The 16,371-nt window shown below is 43.6% G+C and overlaps 1 pseudogene; it reads left to right on the forward strand.

Annotated features, from left to right (window-relative positions):
* The first annotated feature begins 6,613 nt into the window (after nt 1-6,613).
* On the forward strand, nt 6,614-7,182 carry LOC141129938 (GTPase KRas-like; annotated as a pseudogene).
* Nucleotides 7,183-16,371: the final 9,189 nt, after the last annotated feature.

Consider the following 16,371-nt stretch of genomic DNA (forward strand, 5'->3'; position numbering starts at 1 on the left):
GCGGGATATAAGATGGTTATTGATGCTATAGGGGCGGGATATAAGATGGTCATTGATGGAGGGTTTACCTCCCTTTTTGTCCGAAGTCATACATACCTTAGACTCAGGTTGGAGGGGCATGGCAGAGCCTGTGATTGGCAGAACCTTCTCCAGATATCTTTACAGTGTGAACAAACTGAAAGCTATTGTCAGTCAACTTAAAATGGTTGTAAAGTCAGAAGGTTTTTTATCTTAATGCATTTTATGCATTAAGAAAAAAAGCCTTCTGTGTGCAACAGCCCCCCTCAGACCCCTAATACTTACCTGAGGTCCATCCAGATCCAGGGTTGTAGTAGGGGTTTCTCGGTTGCCCGGGACTCCCTTCCTCATTGGCTGAGACAACAGCGCGGCGCCTTTGCCTCACGCTGCTGTCAATCAAAGTCAGTCAGACAATGAGGAGAGAAAGGGACAGGGCTGGGTCACGGCTCCGTGTCTGAATGGACACAGGGAGCTGTGGCACGGCTTGGCTCATAGCAAGCTGCTGGCTGTGGGGGCACTCAACAGGAGGGAGGGGCCAGGAGCGCAGAAGAGGGACCCGAGAAGAGGAGGATCGGGGCTGCTCTGTGCAAAACCACTGCACAGAGCAGATAAGTACTGTATAACATGTTTGTTATTTTTAACTAAATAGATGACAGCTCTCTTTATTACTGTGTTTTCGAGACATCTTTGTTAGAATATGTTAGGAATTCAAAGCAAGAGTTTGCTTGTCCACAGGCTTAGCTTGACAATATTTTAGGACTTTGGTGCCAGGAAAGTAAATAAATGCTTCCTTAAATCAATTGGGCCAGTCCCTTCCCAACGTCTTCCTGAGCTCCTTCCAGCGCCCGAACACGGCTCCTCGTCCCCTTCTTGAGGCACCTGCATGACCGAGCTGCTCCGAACCGACCTCCTGTGTCTCCGGTGCACTTTGGTGAAGGATCTATGTGTGTTCAAAATTTTCCACTTTTATGAACAGTTGCACTACTTTCACAATTGATTTTTCGATATCTGAATTTATTTATGATGGACAATTTTTAGATTTTTATCATGGACACTTTTTAATAAGTTTTATTGTTCTTTGCGCTACTGTGATTGTGTAGATTGACACTATATTGTTTTTCACCTTTTGTTTAATAAAATAGATGTAGCAGACAGTGGACTACAGTTACCTTGTTCCGAGGACTACCCCTGTTACTTTCCATCTATTCCTGTGTCCCTCTAGTGCTAGGCTAACTGACATCATATCTTTAAGCCAAACAAGAGGGCTTGTGGGATTAGTAGTCTCTTGAGCAGCCGGGCTGATGTTGTGAAACTACCCCCTGGACTACACATCCCAGAGGCCCCTCTGCAAAACCAACATACCTCTGGGAGGAACTATGAAAGGGGCAGCAGATCAGCTCCTTCCTGGGCCTCAAGAGTGAACACCTCTCTTGCTGCTGTGGCCTGCCGGGCTGAAGTCACGCAATCCAGTGACTTCAGCCCGGCCCTGGAGGGCCCAACTCTGCTTACCATTCGTGAGACATTACCGCAGCACCACTTCATCAGACAGATCCAACGATCGCCCATATCTAGCAGCTGATCGGCCATCACCGCTTGCTTAACAGAAGGACATCTCATCCAGGATTGCTGTTCGGAAGGTTCTTATCCAGTTCTGCGGTTGGTGAGAGGGCAGTCACCCATCGTTCACAATCCCTACCTGGTCATCTTGTTTGGACACTGTGTACAGACACCTTGCCCATGGAAACACTTTATTGCATTACATAAGACACTGTACATAGACATCCATATCCTGAGCTACTCTAATGTCCCGTACACACGGTCGGATTTTCCAACGGAAAATGTTCGATGGGAGCTTGTTGTCGGAAGTTCCGACCATGTGTAGGCTCCATCGGACATTTTCCATCGGAATTTCCATAACACTAAATTTGAGATTTGGATCTCAAATTTTCCGACAACAAAATCCATTCTCGTAAATTCCATTTGTGTGTACGCAATTCCGACGCACAAAGTTCCACACATGCTCAGAATCAAGCTGAAGAGCCACACTGGCTATTAAACTACATTTTTCTCGGCTCGTCGTACGTGTTGTACGTCATCGTGTTCTTGGCGATCGGAATTTCCGACAAGATTTGTGTGACCGTGTGTATGCAAAACAAGTTTAAGCCAACATCCATTGGAAAAAATCCATGAATTTTGTTGTCGGAATGTCCGATCGTGTGTATGGAGCATAAGGGTTATCACTAGCCAGATTAAGTTGCTCTGCTTATCATCACATCACTGTGCCATATCTTGGATGTAATCTAATGAGCTCCAACTGCCGGTGAAGATTACTGCAGGTCTTCACCCTGGACACTGCTGTTGCTATTGCTTAAAGGGCCCCTATCCTTTTCCTATTTTATCTGGTCTCTCATTAGGATGTAAAGGTTTAATAGGCCTGCCTGAGATTCCCCTTTAGCTTAACATATTGCATTAATTAGTGGAATCTTTACAAACACCTGTTTATTCTCTAGCTGGTATTCACTGTATATATGTATATCCTGCATTTGTGCTATTGAACTGTAATTAAGCTGGTTCTTAGGGGTTCCTCACCTGAGTTTGGCTGTTATTCAGAACTCAGTTGATCCATGAACCCTCCCCATGTACACATATCTTTACTTCGGTAAAACTTAAGAGAATATCTATTTAACTTTTGCTGGAGAGTCATTTAAAGTTGCTTGCAAAAAGATGTCTGAACCCAGAGTGTCAGGTGGGTTGGAGTGTTCACAGGGTCAGGGCGGTGCAGATGAACAGGTAAATCAAAGCAGCCCTCAAGGGGGCAGTGCTACATATACAATTAAATACAGTGGCTTGATCTTTATACATAAATAAAAGGCTTAATGGCAATTAAACATTGTATGTTTAGTATCACTTTAAATTCTCTTTACAGTAAAAATCACAAGCTTAGGGTAGATTTAGTTGTGCATTTGAATCTTCCTTTCCTCTGAAGCCTGATCCGCATTCAGATTGCTCTTCAAAGGCCACTGACAAGAGGAATTGATATGATGCATCCTCTCCACCTGTAATAACACAGTTTTTGCCTGCAAACGTGCTGCACCCATGTGCATTGCAGGTGGTTGCTAGACGTTTACGACTCTTCCCCATTTTCTTGACTGTGTAGCGTTCGGCGGGCTTGCCGCCTGCTGATCGCTACATGTTGGGTGAACTTTGAAGGAAGCATCGTGGCTGCAGCACGTGAACATCCCCATCTGCTGCCTAATGCAGCTTAAAGGTGGGTTGGTTGGTGGGCGGCAAAAACGCTACATAACCGTGCATTTTTGCCACCCCCCAACTGCAGTTCTAAATGAAATCTTATTGCCAATATTGCCATAAATGTCAACAGTCAACAGATTGTGCTTTGTCATAGCAAAAACTATCCACAAATGCCACTGTAAACATGTCTCTCATTGCCACAAAGAAAGCAAGCAACCTCCTTCTGAAAATATAACTTGCCTGGTTGTATCTCATTTAAATCTTCAATATCCTGTAAGACAATGGCTCCAGTCAGAACTTCTAATCCGTACATTTGTTCCAGAATAGTGATTTAGAAGTTATTGAAGGCATTGGGGTTGATTTACTAACGACAAATAGGCTGGTCATTGGCAAGGGAAGTTGCAGTTTGCATGGGTTGCAGGACAGTGCTGACCGGTGGAATCCCTCCCACTGAGTCATTGTATTGTCCCGGCGGGGGGCGGGGGAAGCTGTCTCCCCCTGGGAGAAGACAGTGATTATTACTAGTGGCTATACCAGCCACTAGCGATAATTGCATGTAAAATCCAGCAGGCTGGTTGTACCCAAGTTGATCGATCGATATACTTGGGTACATTCAGTCTACCCATACATGGTTCGAATCTCGGCTGGTTGCAAAACTGGCCGAGATGCCAACTGTCTATGGCTGGTCTTAGTGAATGTGGTGAAATTTCCCAATCACATGCAAGAAAAATAAAAAAATAGCAGTTTTGCGTGCACATGATTGGATGATGGCGGTCTGCAGAGCTTCACCTTATTCACTAAGCTCTGGGAAAGGGCCCCTGAAAAATGTACAGTCTACTTGACTTTAGTAAATCAATCCCATTGGCTTACCTTGACAGCTAGGAAAGTAGTACTTTGAGTGTGGGTGTTACAGTCAGCATAATCCTTCAGTGTATGCTTTATTTAAGAGTGACAGCACAGACTGGGCTGTAAAAAAAAAGTGACACCAGATGATTGTAATGTTTACTAATGAAACAGACTATATAGTGTAATAACATATGTCAGATGGTGTTAGAGTTTACATAGGGTTAACTTCTTCCTCCACTGCTGAAGCCCAAGTACTGCATTCTAGGAGGTCTCCTGCTCCTACATAACCAGAAGGATTGAGTATTTATCAATGGCACCAAAGGCAGAGGAGCATGTAGACGTTCAGTCAGGTGGGTGATCTGTCTTTCTAAAGAACTTTTCATTTTGTCCTGAATGGGCAAAGTGACAGATTACCTTTAATGGTCCTTGCAAGAACAGCTGCTGAAAGAACGAGTGAAATTTGAGGATGCATTGCTCCACAGTGTCGGCAGCTACAGAGATCAATGTGAACTTGTTTTACAGCTCAGCTGCCATTTGTTAAGCATAGAAGCAAATACTTGGCTGTCCATAACCTGGCCATAGGTCTACATTAAAGATACCCTGCATGTAAAAGCACAGAAAAATCAAGTAATGTAAGTGCTTACTTGCAGTGTTTTTCCTTTGCATAAATTCACCTGCAATTTGAACTTGCTAGAAAAATGAACTAGTCAATTCTGTAGCTCAGCCTCTGCTCTTCTGGTAGTGTCTACTGTCTGTGCTGGTGTAGCTCCTCCACCACTCCCCTCACCTCCCTACATAATTTTTTGGGGAAATGTCAGGAGAGGAGCAATACAAAATGATATAGAGCATTAATTGAATGGGATCTGGGGCTATTGACATCTCATCAAGGATGGAAGCGCCCAGCACCAGTCTAAGGGCTTTAGAATGCCTACACAAAGGAGGCTTTTATGGGCAAATGACATGCAAAAATATGTTAAATGCACATAACATCTTATGGAAATATTTTTGAAGAAATTAATGATCTGTTTTAAGGATTGATATTACTTTTAATAGATATATTTATTTTCATTTTAATTACAGTTTGTCCATTTACTTTCAAATGCATCATCAGATAATAAAGATACACCGGCTGAATGTTTGCATACAGCGCTGCCTATTTGTGGAGAGGGAGTGGCTGTGTAGTAATGTTGACATTATGTAATGATTTGTTGACGATACAACCTTGTGAGAGACAGAGAATCCCGAGTCCTTGATAAGGATTATCTTGTCCATTCCCTATGTTATGTCTCACATAAGACAAATCTTGATCAGAGCAGGTTGTATGGCATGATGAGGTGCATGTCAAAAATGGGCAGAAGATTCTAATATACTGTAAATGAAGACTTCTCTGAGAATGAGACAAAGTTCATAAAGCACTACAAGGACATGCTGGAACCACAGGGATTGCAAGATATTGCAGGATATCAGCTCCATATGCACGTGTCCTGCCTTGGAAACTTTATTTTCCTGAGTGTTCTGCGTTTTTACAAGACCATTTTTCCTAGTCCCTAAATGCCTCCTATGGTCACCTGCAGTCCTTGGTGCGTTGTGGCGGTTGTAGACTCTTTAAATCATCATTGATTATAGTGTACACAATTGTCTCAAATCCTGGGAAGGCTTGTGCTCTAATTGGACAGCATCCCGTGAGGAAGCCCAGATTGAGGGCGAAACATGTTGGGAAGTCCATCAAAATTGCTGTATCCATAAGGATTGTACCTTATGTACTTGCTGTGGAATTGTTTTTAGACAATTTTTCTTAAACTTTGTTCAAATAAAATGTATACTTTTTAATATACCTCCTTGGATCAATTTATTAGTATATGCACCTTAAAAATCCCACAAGTATTCCTATATCTATACAAGGACATGCTTGTTTAGGTCTAGGGGACAAGAAGTAGCAGTTTTACCTACCTAATCCTCTGCTTCTGCAGGCTCCATTCCACACTGCTAGACTGGTCCTCTTCTCCCCCATGGTCTGGAAGTCTAGGGTTCTCTGGCATCTTGAAGTACAATGCAGAACCCATAGCCCTGCTATGGATGTGAGGACCCAGAAAAATATTCTACCGCCACAGTGTAGAGAAGGGTAGCATAGGAAAGTAGAGGAGTGTGCTGCCTGTGTTGCCAGGGGAGAGTAAAAGCAGGTAGTTAAGCTGTGGTTTTACCACCCCCCAACCACCCACCTAATCATGGGCATGCAGCTGCTCAGGGCTATACACATGCTGTACACATGCTTTGCAGACACAATGTCATGTTGCATTTGTCAGGCCGTACCCACCGAATGCAACATGCTATTGTGTCTGCAAAGCATGTGTGCAGCTCTACATGAACAGGGCCCCACCATAACCGCAATACATGTGATTTTTTTCTAGGTTAAAACACATCTGAAATGGCGGCCTGGGTGTGGCCTGTAGGGGAGAGGTATGCAGCTGTGATCGGCTGAGCCATAGAGTTTTTTTGAAAAATGATGGAATATAAGCTAGTGGTGGTCGGTGCTGGAGGTGTTGGGAAGAGCACTTTAACAATACAACTAATCCAAAATCATTTTGTCGATGATATGATCCCACCATAAAGGGCTCTTATAGAAAACAAGTGGTCATTGATGGGGAGACCTGCCTACTGGACATCCTGGACACAGCAGGTCAAGAAGAGTATAGTGCAATGAGAGACCAGTACATGCAGACATGGGCAGGGTTTCCTCTGCGTCGTTGCAATTATTAACACTAAATCCTTTGAGGACATTCACCATTATAGAGAACAGATAAAAAGTGTAAAAGATTCAGAGGATGTACCAAAATTGGTTTTAGTCGGCAACAAATGTGACTTACCTTCTAGAACGGTAGACACCAAGCAAGCTCAGGACTTGGCGTGGAGCCATGGAATTCCTTTTATTGAGAGATCTGCAAAAACCAGACAGGGAGTTGATGACGTTTTTACACTTTAGTACGAGAAATCCAAAAGCACAAAGAGAAGATGAGCAAGGAGGGCAAAAAGAAGAAGAAAAAGTCCAAGTCGAAGTGCGTCATTCTGTGAATACATTTTACACTAAATTATTAGCATTTCTTTTATTTTTTTCTGGTTTTATTTTACGGGACTTGTGCATCTCCACCTCTTGTGTCAGTACTTTTTGCTGTGGAAGCGCCTGTGAGACTCATGAGACCATGAGCAGGCTTTTGTGCATGTAGCAATCAATGTTTCATGATGTGCGCCGTTCGATCTCCACATCCTGTTGTCTTGCCACCTTCCCTTTCTGAAAACCCTACTGCATGACTAAGGCACGCAAAACTAATGCCCCATACACACGGTCGGATTTTCCAACGGAAAATGTTCAATGGGAGCTTGTTGTCGGAAATTCTGACCGTGTGTAGGCTCCACCAGACATTTTCCATCGGAATTTCCGTCGCACAAAATCTGAGATATGGATCTCAAATGTTCCGACAACAAAATCCATTGTCGGAAATTCCAATCGTGTGTACACAATTCCGAAGCACAAAGTTCCACGCATGCCACACTGGCTATTAAACTTAATTTTTCTCGGCTCGTCGTACGTGTTGTATGTCACCGCGTTCTGACGTTCAGAATTTCCGACAAGATTTGTGTGGCCGTGTGTATGCAAGACAAGATTGAGCCAACATCCGTCGGAAAAAATCCATGGATTTTTTGTTGGAATGTCCGATCGTGTGTACGGGGCATAAGGATTGACTCTTTCCTGGCACTTTTTTTTTTCTGAACAGTTGTACCACTAGATAAGAAATATCAGCCCCAGCGGATACTCCAGCCATTGGTGACTCCACTAGATCTACTTCTGAAAGCCACATCCCTACAACTTATCCTGAACTCTTTTTGATAGCTTTCAATGTAACTTATAGTGTATAAAACCACAAAGCGCTGTGATGATTATTTAAGATAAAGCTCCGAAGATCAAAATAAAAATAAAAATAAAATTTGTGAGGCTGCTATCAACAAAAAGTGTTCAGAATCACTAAAAATGAATAAATAAAAAAAGTTTGAAGCGCTTCACTAAATGATCAATGATAAATAAATAAATAATTAAATAATATAACCCACATACACAAATCATTAAACAAATCGGATACTGTGCAAAAAATGCAGCTAAAATTCGTGACCACACGTGTAGAAAAACTAATAAATACCTAGTGTCACAAAATGCACAAGTAAAATTAAATTAAATATAAATACTAAAGATATAGGAAGGTTGCTGTACTAATGTGACGTCAAATATATATATAATTTATGTTAAAATATTAACTATATTCTGTATTCTCAATGCTGTACTGATCTGGCGTCTCATATTTGTATAAGCTATGCTAAAATATTCAATAATAACGAGATTATGACCATATATATTCTTGTATGTTACACTTGATATCATTGAACTTTCACTGATTTATTTTGTGCTATACTCTTACAGGCTGTTGTTGCAAATATCTATTAAGGATTTTTTAACAAAAAGTCCGTTTGTTTCTTTTTATGACTGGCAACAATATCCCGGGAATATTCTCATGCTGGGTCGATCTCTGTCAATTTAGACCACACAGACGCCCGGGGCACCCACTATTGGAGATATAGAGCCAATCGTCCCCAAAGTGGTGGCCCCCTTTTTTGATCCTGGTTGCTGTACTAAATGGGGTGCTATAATACCCATAATGTGATACATATGAGCCTCTATTTCCATTTATTGGTTGCCAGATAGGCTGAATGCTTTAGTCTAGTTCTATCTGTTTATACTTTTCCCATTACCAACATGGCGTTTTCGGCGCCCGGATATCTCACGGGCTCTATGAATCCATAGACATGCGCACTACGCTTGTGGCACGCTACGGACGTCAGATGGACGCCGCCGCGTTCCTCCTCCCCCAGGGTATGACGCAGCCAGCCTCAACAAGCGTCCGCATCACGGCGGCGAAATCAGACGCCGCCGTGGTGGGGGTACATAAAGGCGGTCATACACCGCCCACAGCTCTGCTACCGGCGTCGTTCAATGGAGGCAGCGTGAAGCTCTCCCAAATTTGCTTGCCGGACTACTGCCTACAAAGTAAGTTCTCCCTCTACAGCATCACTGTCAGTTGGCAACTTTTATGGTCCTCTACAACTGTATTTCTTTTCCATTTAGAAAACATCGCGGTTGGTTATCGTTTTTGTAGTCACCATCAACTGGTTTGATGAAACTATGGTATCTAGCCATATCCATTTAACACAGGTTTACCGTGATACTTTTATGCTTTAGGTAAACACTCCTAATTGGCTCTACCTTAAAATACACCTTAAAACCAAATAAGGATGTTTGGGAATCTGGTTTTCCTTGTTCCCATACACCCCCCCCCCCTCCCCCTCATTAATTATAATTTTAATTCTGTTTTAATTTTATATTTTTTTAAAGGGCCAGTATACAACTTTGTGTTCCCCTGTGGTCTCACTATGGCAGCGATGTCCCTATATATATGAGAGAACTTCCCGGTTCAAAATCAGCACTAATTTGCCACTCTATTGAAACATTCATGTTGCCACTCTATTGAAACATTTATGTCGCATTGATGCATTACAGCCTGGTAAGATATACAAATTTTAATTTCCCACATATACTTGGTTGAACTGTCTGGTTTCCAAACTTCTACTTATATATATGCATCTATATGCTCTGTACCAACCTGTCTTCTGATAATTTAGTTTATTCATCCACTGGATGTATTTTGAATATGTTTGTGCGCATATATTGATTATTGTCTATTCTCCCATCATTATAGAATCCACTACAATCATAACCTTTAAACTCCTGAAGAAGCTCGTATTAGAGCGAAACATGTCGAGCGGCAGATTGTCATGGCATCTTTAAGTAGTTGCTTTATGTTGCATTATTCAATGTGAACAATTTTGGGTGATATTCATTAATGTCATATTGTTCTTAAAAGCATGTCCCACTTTCTATGAGAGACATAAATATTTTAATCTTAATTCAATAAAAATTTTTTTCATGTTTTAATATGATTGTACAGAATTTTTGATTATATCTTTGATGTAAACAGCACCTTAAAAGTCCTTTTTTCTCCATCCTTCGGGCAATTTAGCCCTTATCCCTTATTAAATATAAATACTGTTAAATCAAATGATTGGCCACACTATTGATAGAATCGGTAAATAGGTGAAGAAACAACTCAGACAACCAAGTCCAAACGAGGAATCAATATAATCCCAGTATAAAAAAGTTCTGCAATAGCTCTAAAATTGCTTAATTGGAGTACTCGCTTGTCAGTCTTAAACGACAATGTCATTCAGCTCCAACCTCATCAGATGTAGTATTCACCACCAGCAGGGCCGTCTTTAAGGCAGGGCAAAAGGGGCAGCTGCCCTGGGCCCTGTCATTTTTGTGGGGCCCAAAGCAGCTGCCTCATACTTGTCAACTATCCCAGTTTAAATTCCCTTGCCCCTTGAAGTTTTAGTCCCATGCTGTGTCCTGATATCTCAGTGTGAAGTGTTGCTACTAATGCTGCCCAGCTCTGCCTTACTGTTGTGTACAAATGACTCACCTGCAGACCCTGTGTTTACATGTAAATAACCGGCATTCATATGTAAATAGCAGCATTCATATATAAATAGCTGCATCCGGCAGCATAGATATGTAAATAAAGGCGGCATTCATATGTATATCATGCCCCCTTTAGTGAGGAGATGATGTGCTATAACCTCTAATCAGTGAGCAGTATTACTGTACAGTAATCTCTAGCAACCAATCAACAAGCAGAAATCATGTGCTGTAACCTCTAGCAACCAGTCAGTAAGCGGTAATGATACACTGTAACCTCTGGCAACTAATCGCAATCACTGCCTGATCTGATACAGTAAACTGATTTTAAGTCTAGCTGCTATTTATTATATGTCTCAGAGCAGGTGGAGAGCGAATTTTTATGGGGGGGGGCAATAAAACGTTTGCCCAGGGTCCAATCAATATTAAAGACGGCCCTGACCACCAGCAATCATATGTAAAGCAGATAAAAAAGAAGAAATTTCATTGCGCAATGCTCTATATAAATGGTACACCAGCAAACATGCTATGAGATCCACTCACGTGCGCCCAATATGAGAGAGGCATATGCAGATGTATTAAGCAGTCAGCCGCCACGGACGAGAGCAGGGTCGCTGCAGTACACAGCCAGATACTGACAGACTGCACAATGCGTCCTAGGCTCCTCCCACGCGTTGCGTCACGGTCACATCACTTGAAAAAGTCACAACTGCCTTGCAGTTGTGGGGCAGCCCCCTGCAAGAGAGGATTTTTATTTTTCCCAAAGATAGGCTTTAAGTTACTTCCTGTTGTGGTGTAAAAACTCTCTGTCCCTGTCTTCCCCTGACTTTCCCCACACTGTCACACAGGCTTTTGCTGGAGACTACAAGTGGCAGTTTCAGTCAACTTTATCCCTTTCACGCCTAATGCTTTGTACACATGAGCGGACTTTCGACGGACTGAACTCCGAAGGACTTTTTGAAGGACTTTCGATGGAGTTCCGACGGAGTTCCGACGCAACGGACTTGCCTACACACGATCACACCAAGGTCCGACTGATTCGAACGTGATGACACACAACAGGACTAGAATAAGTAAGTTCATAGTCAGTAGCCAATAGCTGCCCTTGCGTCGTTGTTTGTCCGTCGGACTAGCATACAGACGAACGGATTTTTCGACTGGACTCAAGTCCGTCAGAAAAAATTGAAACATGTTCTATTTCTAAAGTCCGTCTGATTTTTCGACAGCAAAGGTCCGATGAAGCCCACACACGATCGAATTGTCCGGCGGATTGGTTCCGTCGGACCTTTGCTGTCGAAAAGTCCGGTCGTGTGTACACGGCATAAGTCTATTTCTGACATTTGGTGTTTACAATTAAAATCCATATTTTTTGCTATAGAATTACTTAGAACCCCCAAACATTATATATATATATATATATATATATATATATATATATATATTTTAAAAGAGACCCTAGAGAATAAAATGGCGATTGTTGCAATATTTTATGTCACACGGTATTTGTGCAGCTTTGTTTTAAACGCAACTATTTGGGAAAAGGGACACTTTCAAGAATTAAAAAAACGCAGAGTAAATAGATACCAAACATGTTACGCTTTATAATTGCACGCATTCGTGGAATGGCGACAAACTACGGTACCTAAAAATCTCCATAGGCGACACTTTAAATTTTTTTACGGTTACCAGGATAGAGTTACAGAGGAGGTTTAGTGCTAGAATTATTGCTCTGACGATCGCGGTGATACATCACATGTGTGATTTGAACACCATTTACATATGCGGGCGCGACTTGTGTATGCGTTTTCTTTGCTGCACAGGGATGGGGGCGCTTTAAAAAACATTTTTTTCTTATTTATTTTTATATCATTAAATTGTGTGGTTTTTTTTTTAAATAATTTGATCACTTTTATTGCTGTCACAAGGAATGTAAACATCCCTTGTGACAGTAATAGGTGGTGACAGGTACTCTTTATGGAGGGATCGGGGGGTCTAAAAGACCTCCAATCCTTCCTTTGCACTTCAAAGTATTCAGATCGCCCAAAATGGCAATTCTGAATACTGTATATTTTTTTAAATCAGGCACCATTGGCTGCCGAGTAAACAGGAAGTGACGTTGTGACGTCGCTTCCGTATTTACATTCAGGAGACTGACACGAAGCCTGTTCCAGCTTCATGCCAGTCTCTCTCTAGCCGCCGGAAGTTGCGGATCGAGGATCAGGTCCCCCGGTGGGACGGGAGGCCCGGTCAGAGCGGTGAGAGGCGGCGGGAGGGGGGATGTCCCCTCCCGCTCCTCTGGGATAACAATTGAGCAGCTTTTAGCTGCATTGGTTGTTATCCCTGGATAGCTGATGGCCCACTCTAAAAAACGGTACCGGGATGATGCCTGCAGCTGTGGCCATCATCCCGGTATAACCCCTGAAAGCCGAGGCCGCATTTCTGTGCTCTGCCGGAAGGGAACATACAGGCACGATCCACCTATGTCACCATCAGGAAATCTGCCTTGAGAAAAGACATGCAGCCGTCATATGAATACATACATGTGTAGCGCAACTCCCATAAGAGCCACAGGAATTACTTGTCTAGGTCTTCCCAACTTTAGCCTCGCAGCCAGGCACACAACAGGCTAATTCACTCTTCTCAACAAAACAGTCTAGGGGATGTTGTTTTTGCTGTTTTTATCCTTTCTGCTTAAAGGGGTTGTAAACCCTCGTGTTTTTTCTACTAAGGTGAATAAACTTCTGACACTGACCGGCACCCCATCCCCTCCCATTTTCCCTCACCTGAGCCCGTTAGTTCCCTCGGCAGAGACGTGCTCACCTTTTCTGCCCGGGGTTCTCGGCTCTTGATTGGATAGATTGATAGCAGCGCAGCCATTGGCTCTCGCTGCTGTCAATCAAATCCAATGACTCAGGCGCTGGGGGGGCAGGGCCGAGTCTGGCATTCTGTGTCAATGCACGCAAATGCTGGACTCGGGAGCATGCCCGCAAGGTAACCCTCAGGGAGAGCGCTTCTCCCAGGGGGTTTACCGATGTGAGGAGGAGCCGCGAGCGCCGCCGGGGGACCCCAGAAGACGATGATCGGGGCCACATTGTGCAAAACGAACTGCACAATAGAGGTAAGTATGATATGTTTGTAAACCTTCCTTTTTTTTAAAATAACAATCACTTTAACCTCTCCCGCTGACCACTTTTATCTGAAAGCCAGCTGCCTCCCGTTTAAGAGGATACTGGGGGTTATGGCAGCTACCTGCTGCCATAACGACGGTATCCCTTGTCAAAGTACCGACTTATAACGACAGTGGTTGGTCGTTAAGTAGTAGTAGAGCCAGCAGAGCAAAGTCCCTTCTCTTTTTTTTCTTTTTTGTGGACAATATCTGGACAGAGTTTTTCAGGACACCAGCCGGTGTCCCCTTTAACAGACCTACAGCTGATTATAACTAGGCACCAGAGGGGTGGCTAGAAAAAAAGGTCTCCAAGATCCAGTCATGTCTGTACTCACAAGGCCCAAGGACAGATTGGTGCCTCCTTCCAATCTTCCAAGCGATACCCTCCAGTGATACCAGACAGATCCATGGCAGACAGCTCCCCTCAGCCAGCCCAGCTGAGGCCTCCACATGGCAGCCTGTGCCTCAGAGGGCAGAGTGCCCCCCTCAGGCTGAACTCTAGGACAAGACCCAGAGCTCAGTGTGTTCACTGATTAAATAAAGCCTCCCAGCATTCCATTAGAGCCTGCCTCTCTGGTATAGGCCAGGGCTGTATTCATACCTCTCAACTTTTGAACTTCAGAATGAGGGACACTTGAAGGAGGAAGCGACTGACGTCGTGCTACGTGCACTGTGGCAAAAGCGCGTGTGGTGCGGAGTGACAGTAGGACAGGCAGTAAGACACAGAGCATCATTGCAGCCTCACTGTGTCCATCAATTGCAGCTTTACTGTGCCCGTGAATGCAGCCTCACTGTGCCCATGAATGCAGCCTCACTGTGCCCATGAATGCAGCCTCACTGTGCCCATGAATGTAGCCTCACTGCCCATCAATACAGCCTCACTGCCCATCAATGCGGCTTCACTGCCCATGAATGCAGCTTCACTGCCCATGAATTTGGTCTCACTGCCCATCAATGCAGCCTCACTGCCCATTGAGAGGAGAGAGGAAGGGAGGGGAGCGCTGCAGCCACAGATCAAAGCGGCATCCATGCTGCTGGAGAAGATACAGGGAGGAGGTGGGTGGAGCTAACTACTAGGCGCGGAGGAGGAAGTTAAATCCTCCTCCGGCTCCACTCTGAATGCTGGGGCCCCGCTCTCCTTCTCGTCATGACGTCACCAGTTTGGGCAGTGAGCCAGGCAGCGGCCGGTGATGAATAATAGCGGGTCTCGGCCAGGATTACAGTACACCAGGGCAGTGAGTGGCAGCGGCAATACTTTAAGGGGGCATTAGATCGGCCCACGGGGCAATTAACTGTATTGTATTGATTGAAGGGACCCGGGACAGACCTCCCAAAGGAGGGACTTTCCTGGGCAATCCAGGACCGTTGGGAGGTATGCTGTATTTATCTTCATGCTGCCATCGACATAGCTTCACACCTATCATCCAGAAACTTCTTAAGTCTCCTGGATATAGAGGAAGCTATAGGCCAGACTGGCAGTAGCTAAACAAACAGTGAGCAGGATATGCTTTTGGCTGTCAGACCAAATACAGCCACACCGACTACAGTGTGGCTACTAAATTTGTCTTTTAAAACTATGTGTTACACACATAGTCAGGAAGTGCCTGCATGGAGGCTGCAGGAAATCAGCAGCACTGAGATGCAACAAAGGATTAAAAAAAAAAGTTTTTTGTTTTTTTTTAAATGTAACAGTTAAACTAAATGTCTTTCATTAAGACTCGGTTCACACAGGGGCAACTTGTCAGGCGACTTAGCCGCCTGACAAGTCGCGTTCCGTTCTATTCTACGGAACCGTTCTAATAGGAACGACTCAAGTCTCTCTGAAAAAGGTTCCTGTACTACTTCGGGACAACTTCAGGGCGACTTGCATTGACTTCTATACAGAAGTCATTTTGCAAGCCGCCGCTGAAGTCGTGTGCAGGTCGCCTAAGGCAGTCGCGCTGCAAGTCGTGCTGCCCCTGTGTGAACCGGCTCTTAGTGTTTACATGTACTTTAATTTCAGGGATCTGATTATGAAGTGCTACTAGTAGCCTTTATGAATATATAAATAATTTTAATTATGTACCTTAAGATAATACTAAGATTAGATATAAAAACTGGCACTGCATATAAATTTGTTGGGCAGTAATATGCAGGCTCCTTTAGCTTGTCATCAGTCATTGTAATCTATCAATCTATCTCACCCTTGTAAGCATGAATGTACATGCATGCTGGATGTTGCGTAGGATTTAATGGAAAGGTACATAAACATTTTGCGCTAATCCTGAACTGTGCCATGTATCTCCCATGAACTGTTCACACACATGAAAAGCACCCCTGCCTTTTTTGAAACATGATTGCAGGACGCACCCAGGCTCCAGGCCTCCCGCCAGATACGGTTATATTTATCCTGTGAGATCACAGATCATTAACTCCTTCCTAACCCTGCAGCTAGATCCACATGAGATAACACGGAAGAGCCGCCTACTAGAATTGGGTAATGTATTTATTAAAGAGAAAGGCTGTGAGTACACAG

The sequence above is a fragment of the Aquarana catesbeiana genome, linkage group LG02 (genome assembly GCF_042186555.1).
Source record: "Aquarana catesbeiana isolate 2022-GZ linkage group LG02, ASM4218655v1, whole genome shotgun sequence".
NCBI classification, from domain to species: Eukaryota; Metazoa; Chordata; class Amphibia; order Anura; family Ranidae; genus Aquarana; species Aquarana catesbeiana.